General features: G+C 42.4%; 1 protein-coding gene across 9 annotated transcripts in view; it reads left to right on the plus strand.

Annotated features, from left to right (window-relative positions):
- The window catches only part of LOC111246448 (uncharacterized), a 259672-nt gene that overhangs the window by 152125 nt on the left and 97012 nt on the right, over positions 1 to 10535 (plus strand). The gene's annotated exons all lie outside the window — the stretch shown is intronic.

A 10535-nucleotide genomic window follows, 5' to 3' on the forward strand; every position in this document is an offset into this window, starting at 1 on the left:
CTGAGAGGGGACACGAAAGGAAGCGAGTAGTTAAAGCAAAGTACCATTCATAGGAACCAAACGCCAACGTTTTTCGTCGACGTCTGAAACGTTTTACTTTTTCCGTCTACGCCGTTGTGCTGCCGACTTTCTGCTGACGCAGCGGCTGAATTGGGAATCAGGCGAAAGGTAAACGAGCGGCCGCACGTTCAGAACTCGGTGGTCCACTACAGCCAAGCTACGACGACATGCGGAGAAAAGCGGGGGAGCCGTGATCACAATTATATGACGATGATGAGTAACAGTAATAATCATGCTATTTATGGCACGTATGCGACCATCTTGTATTGTAAATGATAATAAGAAACATTAACAACGGTCAAACGCTGATCGACGGGTGATAATCAAGAGCCCCTTTCTCAGTTACAATGTTCAATTGTCATGTATTAATAACAAAATTACTATCCAACTAAAACGTGATGACAACTACTTAATAAGACACAATGTGACTTGACAATTCTTCCAGTGCGTCAGGTTTAGTCTATCCGAAGAAGCCGTTCTGGGCATCTGCTGAGCTCATTTTGAACGTATGTTTCGAACAGGTAACTACATATTTCGAATTTCATCTCTTTAGACGACTCCCAGCGTTTCTACCCGCTTCGAATTTGGGCCCCCACACGTTGCGGAGTTTCGTGGGAAAAGCTATCATCACTGCACGGTATCTGTGAAATGCAATTACCTACGTGTGACCAAGACAGTTTCGATATTGGCAGCACATGGTTTCGAACCCAATTTGCTAAAGTAATGAGGGAATGCAACCCGTTTCTTAGCAGAAACAGGGATAGAATGTAGGTACCTCACGGTGAGGTTACTATTGAAAAGGAAAATAGCCAGGACTATTCAATGGAAACTTGGCTGTACGAAAACGAATACACGTGAGGTGTACCTATATCAGATACAAGAAGTCGACAGGAACGCCGACCACTTTACGTAGTTTTTATCTAAGTAGATAATACTAATAAGCAGAAAGCAAGTGCTTTCTGCAGCTGGGCTTGGGATAACCTTCGTTGAACAGCATAAATAACCGGGCACCATTTGACGACCCATTCGCGCTCGTATTGACAAAAATCATCATAACCCGCAATTGGTTTTGAAATGACTGCCTTTTTAGAAATTAAGCTCAGCCCGGGTAGTGGTAGTATTGTAACATACGTAGGCTAGTATTAATCATTAATAATCGACCGTGATTGTAACTACTATAACGATAAGAGCACAATCTTTGCGCGAAATGATTGTTAAATAGATGCTGTCATGAAATAGAATAACAGAAATGAAGAAGATGCTGCTGCTGCTGCCAACCCCGCCCTATGGCGTATATAAACATGTAAAGCTCCATTTACCAGACCCAACCTCGACAAATGCACCCCGTCAATTGATAGTCACCTCCTTGAGCGTGTCCTTTTCAATATGTCTATAGAGATATGTGTAAAGATAGAAGATACTGTGAATTATTGTCATTATCATCACAACCGCCCATTTCGCAATGGACAGCGTTGGGTGGGGACCTTTCAGAGCCAGGCAATTCCGTGACGCTCGCCGACCTTCGTAACCAACGATAGAATCACAACATCGCGCATGCGTTGTGTCAAGTCAGGAAGAACAACAGCGGTGGCAGTATTCACGATCGTATTCCCTTTTAACTACGATACTGTTTAGGAACAACCAAAGAAATCGTGATTTATCTCTGTACTATGTGCAGTTGATCTATATGTGTAGACAAAAAAAATTTTTACAGGGAATGACATTGAACGGCGTCTGTTGTCCCAGGAGCTGCGCCGTTACTGTAGGTGCGCAGGTCTTCTTCTTCATCAAAAAATAAAAACAAATTTCCTAATGATTAGTTAAAGGGCTTACTGCTGTCGCGTCACCGGCACCGAGTCACACTGATATAATACCATACGCATTTGCTCAGGGGAATGCTGCAGTATACAAGGGCAAATGGCTATAGACGTGAACTATCGCGAGATCTGCTTTTATGACGTGTAATTTATAACGTATTACATCAAGGATATATAGCACACCGATCTACGGGCTCTGCTTGTATTAGGTGTCGTTAGCCAATTTATCATGATTTTACCCTTTACGTATATTAAGCAGAAAGCCCTATCACGTTGTTTTTTAGCCTGAGATCTTGAAATACTTGAGACTTCGTCTATATAGTATGATTGAAATAAAGAAACCAGGCTGACAGAAGAGCACTCGCATCTGAAGTGTCGTGACCGTTTTATTACGCGGTTCGCCTATAACGACAATGTACGTCAGAAATTAGCAGTACAATGGTGCATTTGTCACCTTGAAATCGAGTCTCGCACGATCGCATGTGGCGTTGCGTGTACGCTTGCGTCTTGGCAAAATATGACGTGGCGCGAAATACAAATCGAACACTCCTTACGTAGTAATATATACGCTACAGAGGAGTTATAGTTTTTTATTAAATATAGTTGACTATATTGGAGAGAACGTATCACGAGCTTTCGAAACCGACAGAGATTTAAACTCTTGCAATCTGAATGCGGTAGAATAAATCGCAGGTCTTCGCAAGGCGTTGTATTGTTATTGCTTATTAAACGAATAGATTGATCATTTTATCAATTCACCAAACCAACTGGTCCATCGGACAGGCTTTATTTAGTATAATTATTTCTCATTGACTATCATAAACTAACACTACTATATATGAACCATCGCGTGCGAACGGCGGTCCTCATGAAGAGGGTTCGGCGGCATAAATCATCGTGACTCGATCCTATTTAAAGGTGGTCAAAGGCATTTCGTCTTCTACAGAGAAGCAAAGAGGGAACGGGCGAACACAGTAATATTCTGTGGTGTGAAACCCATAAATAATGTATAACCGATAGCGTATTTTGTTGTGTCGCTATAGATGGCGCTGAGATGAATGTATTCATTCGAGGGAATATTATTATAGATTATAAATCTGTTATCAGATGATACGTTTACAGGGAAGCATGGACTTCACGAAACGATCGATCGTGCGAAACCATTTCCTTTGTTTGCAGACGTTACAGACCTGTAGGTTTTCGTCAATAACAATAAACATATCATGGTTACCTAACATCACTTAGCAGAGTCAAATATGCTTCGATAAGTCTCAAAGTACGGTTTGTAAATGAACTTCCTTTGCCTGGTTGTCTTCATTTAGTTTCTAAGGAGATTTTAGTCTCTGCGTGAGCATAGCTTCAGTGCCGAAGTTCAGGCTGTTTGTGACGCTGTCTGCAACAATTCTAAATTTACGCACTGACTGCCGGCACGATAGTAGCGACTAATGAATCTTCCATGTAAATTATACCGACAATCGGTCGGCAAAGGTCCGATCATGCGGTCAATCAGTGAGCGCTTTCAATATTTTGACCTCCGCACGTGTTGGCAAGAGCGATCTTTTCCGGATCTATAGCGTTACACTATTGTTGTATGTGTTATGGCTGCTACCGTTGACTTTAGCCTCGTTTCTTGATGCGCTTATTCGACAAAGTCGTAGTAGCAGCCCTTTGTGTAAGAACATATATATATATATATATATTTAGATCGTTAGAAATTCAGGTTCGGACACTAATCTTTAGTTACCGATGGGCCTGTACAGCTATGGAAGCCCTGGCCTTCTACACTCCCCCGCCGTTTGGTATGGCCTGCTGCGTACAGGTCGCTCATCCAGGACTGCTAAATACACTGCGCGTACTTAACGCTGAGGTAATGATACCAACTACGACCAAAGCGAGTTGACCACAACCCGCAGTGGTTTTCGAATTACTTACGATCAAAGAGCGAGAAGCCCGTACTTCATATCTCTTGCCTCCCCTGTTCTGGGCTGATGAAAACTCTGCCGTCAGTCTAGCTTTGCGAGTTCGTCGTACCCGAGATCGTTGCAAAATTACGGTAACAAAATCCTACACAAATCGTCATCGATCTCCGTCTATCGCGCCATGAATGCAAGAATAAGTTTTACTATGCCGATTGTTGACGATTGCTAATCTATCAATCGACCATGGCAAATTACGAAAACGTCAAAACGAAGCTGACCACGATTGCAGTCGCAGGATCTGACTGAGTGGATTAGTTCTTTGGGTAATTACTGGGCTACAGGCACAGGACAACAGCGGAAACACGGCAGAGTCAACGGGTTCGATCACAGAGATGAACGGTGTTAGTAATAACCTGTTCTGCATACGTTTGGAATAAGGTTTATCAAAGAAAGAATATCGATTATTGATTTGGGCGCTGTTCTTCACACATCGTTATTTCGTACGTAAAATGTTCGTCAACAATTAAATACCGTATGTGTTTATGACAGGCGAAGAAATCGCACAGATTCAAACAGGATTTAATGCATAGTAATGATACTAACAATATATAATGTTAATCGTAAAGGTGGATACTTGAGTGATCATTGTGGGGTACCGCTATACCTCAGTACGTCAATTTTTTGATGATAATTATGCCATTAACAGCATGACGGTCGCTCATTATTTCTAGGATATTACGTTGTGAAGTAAACGAAATCGGTTGGACTGGGGGGAGTTTTTGCGTCTTACTTTTTGTTGGCCACGTGGCTTGGCTTGAACATGGAACCTAAATAAATGTTCCGAGCCTGACGTTCGTTACTTGTTGCTCGCTTCGGATTATAACATGGCATCTTTTGTGAGCTACCGTGAAAGCCCTCATCATTAAAAGCTCATTCATATCGCGATATGACTTGCTGTGCTTCGGACGTCTATGTTTGCTGATGAAGTGACAAGTCAATCACACGAGAAGACTTTCCTGGACTTTTTTTCTTCATATAATTTGCGGCCACAATCGTGCTTGCTTATAGCTGACTTCACTTGGCAAAATCTGTTGCGCTTCATTAGGGAAGCTCACACACAGGAGCTTGTTGCGTCGGATGTCGTTCCGAGAAGATGTTCAGCCGAAGATGACAACGATTTTTAGAAATTTCCTCCCTGCCCCTATGCTGAGGGTTGACTAGTCATTTCGGTTTGAGAACTGGTTAGGTAGTAAGAAATCGAATATATATTTTTTTTTATAATTTTGGTAACGTTATACTGCTGTGTTGGGAAGTGAGCGCACAACGTCAAGATTGACTTTATTTGTCTCTGCTTATCGAACTTTTGTCAGCTTCACAGAGACTATGTCCCACGCTTCAGGTGTCATGGCCGAGGTACCGGGGAAGCGAGTCCAAATTGAAGCTGAGTCACAGTCCTTATTTCTGGGAACTTTAGAGACGGTGACCGGCTGTGCGACGTTCTGTGACAAAAAAGCTTTACGACCAGTAACATGGACTCGTACCCTGGAGACATTTCCAGCGAAAAATATCTACTTGTCCATTTTTATCCATGCCTTAGCTACATAAGAGTTAAAATAAATGATTTGATTATTAAGCTTTTTCTCGTAGCTGCTTTACGAACGCCTTGCGAAGTTTATCAAGAATTATTAAATGTCATTGTTGGGGGGCATGTCGCTCAAGAACGTGTCGTATGGCTTTTTTAAACTTCTTTAATTAAACTATTCTCTTTTATCTAATTCCGCCTTGCGTATAGAGTATGTCATTGGAAATGGAGTAGAGCTCATTAGCAGGTCCTGTCTGTGCGATAAATGGTACGCCGCGACCATTCGTATCATCGTCGCAATTGGAAATCAAGGAGCATATCGTGCATTCAGAATATAGCGACTTGCCATTGTTACTGTATTCTATCATTATATGTAGAGATGTATCATAGAGAAAAGACACCAAGGGGAGCGGTAGAAAGAAGATGGATACGTACAACGAGTTAAGCGCTTCCACTCTGTCAAGGCATCCCCTTTTACCGTGGCATACATAGTGAACTATGCCTCTGTGACAACGTTGGAAATGCAAGTCTCTGCCGACAAAAGTTCACCCATATTCTGAACTTCTAAATAGGAGTGACAGTAGAAAGAAAAACAAAACGAGTGTCACAGTTTAGCGTAGCTTTGGATCCTGCTCCACTGTCACATCGACCGACGAATAGGCCCTAAGGCACAATTGTCGTTGAGACTGCGTTAATGTTATTCGCGAACTGTGACCGTTGCGGGACCATATGACTGGATGCTGTGCCGTTCGTCGGCACAAAGCACAGGCCTGCACAAAGCTAAAATACAATCGTTACTGACGGCTTTCAGCTATTTTGAAATAGAGTCATTTTACATTTTCCGCTGTTGTTCTGAAGCTAGTTTTCTATAGGTTCATATACATCTGATGACTAATACAGATAAACGGATAGTTCGAAACCTAGCTGACAGTCATGGAGTTCTCTTAGTTCTAGGCATTCGGACATTAGAGGCTAACACCGAACTTGAACTATATAGGAAACTGACAGTCACCTGGCTAGCGACAACGCTAATTATAAGGAAATTATTTGTTTCACATAAAGGTCCGACCATCGGTTGCAAACGCACGTACGCGTATAAATGCTTTTCAACATAAATAAGTGTACCGTCTTGGCAAACGTCTGTTATGCAACTCTAATGAACAGATCCCGTTGGTCGTTCCACCTCAAGGAAGTAGATGATTAAATCAAATTATGAAAAGGATGAATATATACATACCCGGTAAAAGGAGACCGCAAAGGAAGATCGATTTAGCGTCTGCCCACTATCCCGCGTTGTGTGTATTAGAAAGAAGAAGCTAGTCTTGGCGCGTTACGAAGATAGAAGATCATTATTTTCGAATATGGAACATACCTAAACCGGTGCCAATAACACCGAATTCCACAGGATTTAACCACAAGCATAACAGACCGCTTTAGGTCACCCACTTGTATGAATGACGAAGGTTTTACCTGACTTTGCCTCTTGGAAGTCGCCTGACCGGCACCGGTCGCTGGTGCCGATGTTCGGGAAGCTTTACTTCCGCTATCCTCTACTTTGAGGCATACCATCAAAAGGTATGGGCATAGCTAAAGCTCTGCGCGATAGGAAAGCGTTATATCGATATTTACTGGGTTTGAAACTAACCTACTGACTTTGGGCCAGCATTTATAGAACGGAAATTAAGTGGAATGTGGCCATACGAAAGCAACTAATTTAAGAGACTGGCTTCTATGTCCACCTTTATTTATTCAGCCTCTACTGAAGTCACGGACAACGTACCAGTACAGATTGTCCGCTAGCTGCACAAATGTTCGCAATGGACAACACCGATAGCAGTCGACTTTTGCGACTGCAGGCCAGTATCGCGTGACGTAGGTATCAGCTCCAGCAAAACATCATCGAATTTCTGTACATTTACTTCAGCAACTATTAACCATCACAGGCCGTATCGCCAATTGCAAAAACACTGGCTATTCGCTAATAAAACGAGCGCGAACAAAAAGATAGCGCTATTTAGACTAGCAAAGAAAATGACGAGGAAGTCGCTGTTCTTGATACATCATACAACTGCTCTACGCCTAAATCACAGTCACGTTATTTATTGTTTATGTTATCTCAATGTCTCCGGCCGTTTTTCGAATAGAAAAAGCCGATAAAGGCTCAGGGGGAGCGGCAGAGACAGGTATGGGCCGAGGATCGGAAAATAGGCTTCAGACACGACCGCATCCTTTGATAAGAAAACCACACTACATTGACTGATAAAATATAGATATGCGACGCGTTCGTTGAGGTATCTATTAATGAGAATTGAGTGTTGGCAAAAAGCTTCGTTCATGCCGTATGATGTCCTTCGGCTTGCAGACGACTACAAATCTAGGCAAAGGTATGAACTTGTCGGCAAACTATTGCTACTTGTATATTTCCGGCAATGCGTGAATTCGAATTCATATCGACCACAGCAGATATTATAATTGCACGCTGAAAGATGTCCAGCAAAACGGGCCTGCAAGATTGCAGGCTTGAATGGCAACCGAACGTTATATCAGTACCAAATATCAATGGTAGTAGATGCTGTCCACGTAATAGCATAGTGGGTAAATGGAGTGTCTGCTAAATTGGGGAACACCGATTGATGGTCCGGGTTCGGATCCGGCCACAGACTTGACTTGGGAGCCAGCGTTTTGATAAATTGTCTAACGACTGTACCAGACGTGTAAAACTCGGAACGTTTTGCAATAGCTAGCGTCGTAGTGAATTGTTTGTCTAGCGCCAAGTGACGGGTAGCGGCAGAACGGACGGCAGCGGCCTGGGGAAATCGATAAGCTGTGCAGGTAGCGGACGTGGCAATGACAGTATAGTGATTGGGCCTTAATGGTATGCAAGTAATCATATCGCCATAGCCATCCCTAAAAGGTATGGGCTGAACAGATTCGCTTAATAAAAACTGTGCCTCTAACTTGTGTCGCCTTAACTTGAACTTGAAATGTCTCACTTAATTTGCATGTGGATAAGTTAATCTAAATGGACTCAATCGCACACGCCTTTGTGTAGACATAGAAACTTCGAAGTGAACATTGAAAATGTAGATACCAATTGAGAGCTACGGTTCGTTTCTCCCATTGGACCAATGCTAGCTACTGGACTGAACGAAAACCTGATCGATCTGTAAATAGTAATAGAAATATATGTCTATATAATCCACGATGGTGCTGCTGCTACTACTGCTAGTACTCATGGTAGTTTTAGCACTCGGTTACAAATGGACTACGCTGATGGCTTTCACACGGTGCCGACGATCGTCGATGCCTTCACATCAATAACCGCGGTTTGTTTATTCGCTTACCAGTTAATCAGTGAAGCAGAAAGCAACTGTGAGAATCAACGAAACAGTGCGCGAGGGTACAAACTATTCTGCTTTGTCAAATGGTAGCTTAGTTCAGCCTATTTTGCTAGGATCTCATTCTTCGCCGACATCCCGGTACCGTTAGTCGGACGAAGTCGAAAATTACCTCAGTCATCACGTCGCCGTTGGCGTGTAACCGAGAAAGCCCAACCAGATGAACTCAATACGTCATCGTACTTTTGTCGTTATTTTCAACTCATCGGCCTGTAACTTCAGCAGCTGCCAACAAACAACAAGATTTGACGACAATTGCAAGTACGAGATGATAATGAATGATACCGTCGCCAACAACAATAACATGAGCTGTCTATCGGCGCCATCAAAGGGAGGGTAACTCGAAAATGAAAATGGCATAGAAGATATCGTTCCATAGTTGTGTTACCACATGACCGCTACCATCTGTCTGTGGGAATCTGAATTGAGATCCTCAGATCTATTCCGATTGCTTTGACGTTTCGTCTCCGAATGGTTATTATTACAATCGTAGTAACAGTAACAAACTGTAACTATTTCCTTTCGGTCTCACTCGAAATATTTGCTTTACCAATAATCATATTTGTCGCAAGTTACCTACACGTACAAGTTTAGAAGCTTCCAGAAGTCCTGTAGTATAGTAGTTCATGCCTTTGAGGTCAGTTCGCTTCTACTAAAGATATCCACGAAAAAAAAAAAAAAAAAAAAAAGGCTTAGAGACTATTTCTATCTTAATTGCCAATACGTCGATCGCACGAACGCTTCAGGCAGCGCCTGACCTTTACGTTGTTGTTCTTGCCTTCGACATGACGACCCTAATTGCCGACAGCCTAATATGTGATTATTCAGTCTTTATAATTAAAGTAAACCATTTTAGAGTGAAGCTCGATAGACAGTTCTATTGCCCTTCGTACGTCTTCGTGCTTATTTCGTGTGCAGGCGAAAAACATTGACTTGAATAGGTGATGGATCTTACAAACGATAACGTTGCCAACAGTTGTACATGGTTCGATACGGTCATCAGAAGAAGAAAAAAAAAAGCGAAGACGTTGCACTTTTAAAAATACTAGAACATGATGCGTCTGTATCTATGAATCTTCTCTTAATTAAAGGTAGTGACATCCTGGCTTACACTGCGTTGATACAAAATACAAATCTTAGCGGGCCTGTTTTTTTTTTTTTTTTTTTTTTGAGTACAGTTGTTAGCAGGCTTTACGTAGCTGATGTAGTGTAACAGTGATTTCTAGCCTCGCCCCAAAGAGTCACAATGCTGTTGCTACTCCTACCAAAGAAGTATGATCTTCTAGGGCTGTCATCTTATTGACCTTACCGTTTAATGCAGAAGATTTATCGAGCCAAGTACATCGATAATTCGTTTATTCCTGCGATAACATTAACCGATAACATGACCTATACCAGCGTAAGATACTTTACGTTGTCTCAGCATGCTCCGTCTATTCATACATATATATGTATACGAATGTACGTGTGTTCGTGTGTGTGTGTGCATCCGCGAGTGTGCATTTATGTGCACATGCGCGGGACAGCCATATTTTTGCAGTCGTACCGCCATCTTCTATTGTTTATTAAGCTGACCAGATCCCTGGTGCCGTTTATTGTTAGAATTTTCGCTGTGATGCCTTCTCATTGGCGTTGGTCTCGTTTCTGGAATCTGCGGCCTCCCCTAAGATATAGGTAATCAGCTTTCGGCGATGGCCAGTCATGATATCGTAAAAAATGCTTCTGGCCTTTGTTTGCTGCGGGGCAGACTTTTCAATTT

Source organism: Varroa destructor, unplaced genomic scaffold (genome assembly GCF_002443255.2).
Source record: "Varroa destructor unplaced genomic scaffold, Vdes_3.0 BEIS01000003.1, whole genome shotgun sequence".
Taxonomy (NCBI): domain Eukaryota; kingdom Metazoa; phylum Arthropoda; class Arachnida; order Mesostigmata; family Varroidae; genus Varroa; species Varroa destructor.